Source organism: Erinaceus europaeus, chromosome 8, assembly GCF_950295315.1.
Source record: "Erinaceus europaeus chromosome 8, mEriEur2.1, whole genome shotgun sequence".
Taxonomy (NCBI): Eukaryota; Metazoa; Chordata; class Mammalia; order Eulipotyphla; family Erinaceidae; genus Erinaceus; species Erinaceus europaeus.
The window spans coordinates 107,091,181-107,096,407 of NC_080169.1; positions in this window are offsets into that span (position 1 = coordinate 107,091,181).

The window sequence follows — 5,227 nt, forward strand, 5'->3', positions numbered from 1 at the left end:
CAGGTTTGCAGGTATCTCTCTTTCTCTCTCCCTCTCTATTTTCCCCTCTCCTCTCAATTTATATGTCCTATCTCATTAAAAAATAATAATAATAAAAGGAAAAAATGGCCACTAGGAGAAACAGATTCATAGTGCTGGCACCGAGCCCTAGCAATAATTCTAGAAGCAAATAAAATAAGTAAAATAAATGTATGGTACTGTTTTCTGTTGATGTCAGATATTTTTTTAATTTTCACCTATTTTGTTATGGCATAGAGACAGAGAAAGCCAGAGGGAAGGGGAGAGGGAGAGATAGATACCTGTAGCACTGCTTTTTAGCTTGCAAGGCTTTTCCACTACAGGTGGGGACTAGGGGCTTGAACCCAGGTCCTTGTGCACTGTAGCATGTCTGCTCACCACCCAGCCCCTTGATGTCAGAACTACAAGAGTAAGAGAGCATCAGCTGACTGTGCTCTCTATAAGCGATCACCTACTTGCTATCAGCATGTGAATGAATAACTGGTTGGATTACTCACTGAAGAGTATATCAGCACTGGATTTCATCTTATAAAATAAGTAGATTACCACTCAGATGCCAATTTAGACATTCATTATCATGTTTGTGTTTAATGGGCAACTATACTCTTAGTAAGAATGCTTAGTATCTTGAAAAGATCTGTTGAGCTCAAAAAGCTAGAAGCCATATGTTGACTTATGTTTTAGTTTCAAAGTAATATTTATTATTATTATTATCATCATTATTATTACCAGAGAACTGCTCAGCTATGGCTTATGGTGGTTCTGGGAATTGAACCTGGCACCTCAGAGCCTCAGGCATGAGAGTCTTTTTGCATAACCATTAGGACATCTCCCTCACCCCAAAGTAACTGTTCTAAAAACACAAATGAGACTTGCTAAAAGCTCATAAAGAATGCAGTTAAATGGGTTATCAGAGAAACAAATAGATTAATTTTTTAAATTGTATTTATTTATTATTGGATAGAGACAGAGAGAAATTGAGAAGGGAGGGGGACATAGGAAAGAGACAGAGAGACACCTGCAGCCCTGCCTGCTTCACCACGTGTGAAGCTTCACTCCTGCAGGCAGGGACCAGGGGCTTGAACTCCAGTCCTGTGCTTTGTAGTAAGTGCACTTAATCAGGTGTGCCACTGCCTGGCCCCAGTAGATTCATTTTTAAGCTGAAAGGTATGTACTCATTTTCTAATTGTTGCCAAAATCTAGTTACGTCTACACTGGTATTATCTAAATAAAGTAGGTTTTTAAGTAAAAGATAAATGAAGTTTCTTGTGGGGCTTGGCATTTGACAGCACTTTACAGTTTACTGAGTGCTGTCATATCACGATGCTCCTTCCATCTCACCAGTCCCGTCCACATACAGGAGCCAGGCTGAGGGCCCAGAGCAAGTGGGTGGGTGGAAGCCCCTCTCGTGGTGTCAGTGGTGGTGACCTGCACCGTACAGAGAGGACACACCAGCTCCCCTAGATGGGACAAGGAAGTCAGGAGGAGGCTTTTGTGCTGGGACAGAGCAATGGGAGGGAAATTTTGTTGGAGAGAAGACCCATACCCCTCTGACACCATCCATACCCTACAGCCGTCCATTTCTGCCCTTAGAGTCCAAGGTTACTTCCTGACATGACCATGTACCCTGTTCCAGTCACTAGGTTTGTCCAGGGGCCTCCAGATGGAATCCCATTGTCCTGCCTTGGATTCCTTTGCTCCCCACCTGAGCCCCCCAAACACACAGTATACCCTACATTCCTTCCTCTCCAAGAGTTCCTGCACCACCTCTCCTGACCTCCAGCCCTGCGACTTCCTTTTGTGTCACTGTGGTGCCATTTACCACTTTCTACCTGACTTAATGACTTTTGCTGTCCACAACCTAGGACAGTCGGGAAACTCTTGAAATAGGGGAGACACTGTCCTACAGAGAGAGTACACCTTAGGGCTACAGGCCAGGCCTGATGTGGGGGAGAGGGGAGTGCTAGGGCAGGGGTGGCTACCTGCCACAGGCAGCAGCAAGAAAAGGCATTCTCCTCATTCCCTTTTTATTCTTATGTGGACAACATCAGTTGGAAAGCACTGAAATCCAATTCAAAGACTAGACTGTGGCAAGTTCACTTCCCTGGGCCTCAGGTTCGTCATTTGTAAAGTAAAACTGTAAAGGCCTGCATCATGGCCTTGGAAGGAAGAGAATAAAGTATATATGAGCCCATGTGGTAGAGCTCACACATTATCATGAGCAAGGACCCAGGTTCAAGCCCCTCATTCCCATCTGTATGAGAGAAGCTTCACAAGCAGTGAAGCAATGGCAGTGAAACAGTGTTGCATCTCTCTCTCTCTCTCTCTCTCAAGAGAGAGAGGGGCCTACAGCCCTCCATGACTATTCATGAAGCTTTCCCCCTGCAAGTGGGGACGAGGGACTTGAACTTGAGTTCTTGCACACTGTAATATGTGCACTCAGCCAGGCGTACCACCATCTGGCCTCTCCCCTCCCCTCTCAATTTCTCTGTTTCCATCAAAAAGAGAGAAAGAAAAAAAATGGCCACCTGGAATGGTAGATGCATTATGAAGGCACCAAGCCCAGCAATAAACAAATTAATTAACTAATAAGCTATAAAAATAGTCTGTGGCATATTGTTGCTCACTGAATCTTAGTTCTCTCTCCTTCCCTTCTCTCTCTCTCTCTCTCTCTCTCTCTCCCTCTCTCTGCTTTCCTTTGCTTTGCTGCAGAAAAAGTCTCAGATTAAAGTAATGCTAAGGAGCCTGGGAAACAAATATTTAGATTCAACACAGACCAATCCCTGAGTACAGGTAAAATCAAGAGGATTCTAGCTCTTTCTCATTTGTTTTTAATGGATTCACAGAGTGAGCACCTCCCTCCTTACCCCCCCAGGAAAGGTGGGGGGGGATCTTGGCTTCTGGTAGACCAAAAGACCACCCACCACTGATTCATCATCTTAGATCTTATCCAGAAAGGAGATACCCTCCTTAGCACTGAAGAAGAAAGAGGACACTGACATTGTATGCTAGACACCAACCCCCCTATCTCTTTCTTTCTTATCCAGACCCCCAAACCCCCATCTTTCCCTCTCTTTGCTAACAACACTCACCAAAGGGTCAGGATGCTCACTGCTGGGGCTGGCAGAGTTCATGGCAATTCCTTGGGTCTTGTGCTTTGGACTTCCTTCTCAGGACTAAGAACTGTCTCAGGACAAAAACTGTGCAGAGGAAGATTAAGTTCTCAACAGTCACTCAAAACCTTGAGAGCTGGCATCTGCCCCAGGAAGGTGTGGCCTCCAAGCCCCACCCACCTGCTCCCCAGACTACACTCTTCTCCTGCAGCCCCTGAGCACCCCACTGCAGGGGGCCAAGGTGCATTCATTAACAGTTTGATTTGGGTATTTGCAGAGGAGTTAGTTAATCATCCCCAAACACAACAGAGTACAACTTATCAGGAAGAACTTTCTGGAAGTCCAGGAGATAGGAAGTGAGGCTGCTATGACTCTGATTCATGGTTTGGCTCACCACAGTTTTGTTTCACAAAGACTTGGAAAGGTTGTGGTCAGGCACTGCATATTTTATTTAGGAAAATGAATTCTGACTTTAGTTATACTTTGGCCATTTGGACAAAATGGTATTTGTTGATTCAAATTTGGTTCTCTCTTCTTATTTACTTTTATTATTATCTTTAGTTATTGAATAGAGACAGCCAGAAATCAAAAGGGGAGTAAGGAGGTAGAGAGGGAGAGAGACACCTGCAGCCCTGCTTCACCACTCACAAAGCCTTCCCCCCGCAGGTAAGGATGAGGGGTTCTTACCTGAGTGCTTGCACATTGTAATATGTGCACCCTCACCTGGCCCCTCTTTTTTATTTTTAATGTGTGATTTATAGTAGATTATAAGATTGTAAGATTACAGTGTACAGTTCCACACCAGACCCACCACCAAAGTTCTTGGGGGTTTTTTGTTGTTGTTGTTGTTGTTTGTTTGTTTGTTCCAACCTGCTTACTTTGAATGATCTTCTATTAGTCTGTTAAATGACCAGACTTCTCCATTGGCCCTGCTCTCTAGGTCAGATTCTTTTTTTTTTTTTTTTTTTCTCTTCCAGGGTTATTGCTGGGCTCGGTGCCTGCACCATGAATCCACCGCTCCTGGAGGCCATTTTTTTCCCCCTTTTGTCGCCCTTGTTGTAGCTTCGTTGTGGTTATTATTATTGCCCTTGTTGACGCAATTCGTTGTTGGATAGGACAGAGAGAAATGGAGAGAGGAGGGGAAGACAGAGAAGGGGAGAGAAAGATAGACACCTGCAGACCTGCTTCACCGCCTGTGAAGCGACTCCCCTGCAGGTGGGAAGCCGGGGGCTCGAACCGGGATCCTTACGCCGGTCCCTGCGCTTTGTGCCACATGCGCTTAACCCACTGCACCACCGCCCGACCCCCATCTAGGTCAGATTCTAAGGCCCCGTCTTCTTCCTTTCTAAGCTACACCTACATCTATTGCTACTAGTGCAGGTGTCCTTTTTCTCTTTTCTTTCAGTGACAGCCAAAACCAAAGGATCCTGGTCATAGCATCTCAGGTAGCCCTGGCAGAACTGGAGTTCAGGGTCCTCACCCTAATCTTCTCCTAACAAAAGCAAAGACTTCTAGGACTTCAACCTCTCCAGACCTCTAGTTCACTAGGGAAAGATAGAAACAGGCTAAGGGTATGGATCGACCAGCCAATGCCCATATCCAGTGGAGAAGCAATTACAGAAACCAGAACTCCTACCTTTTGCACCCCAAAATAACCCTGATCCATACTGTCAGTGGGGGAGAAGTGATAGGAGGAAGAAGTGTTGGTATGCTTCTAAAAACCCTTCTGTTTCATTTGGTTTAAATCCCCCCTGCATAACACTGCATTCTATTTACATAACCACTGTATTCTATTTACATAACCTCTGTTAACAAGCACCACCCTCCCTCCAGGGCATTGGTGGTTCAGTGATAGAATTCTTGCCTGCTCTGCCCCCTCTCCTTGTCATACCCTGATTTTCACCAGTCACTTTTCTCTCCACCCTCTCTGCATTGCATCCTGTTCCCACCCTACTGGGCTAGTATATTTATAAGGACAAGATTGTAGTTTGTTAGTTTAGCTTAGCTTGGTATAGATTGTGCTGCGTCCTGCATGAATAAAGAGATACTGCGTACAGCTCAACCATGAGTCCCCAAGTCTCTGTTCACCGCTGCGA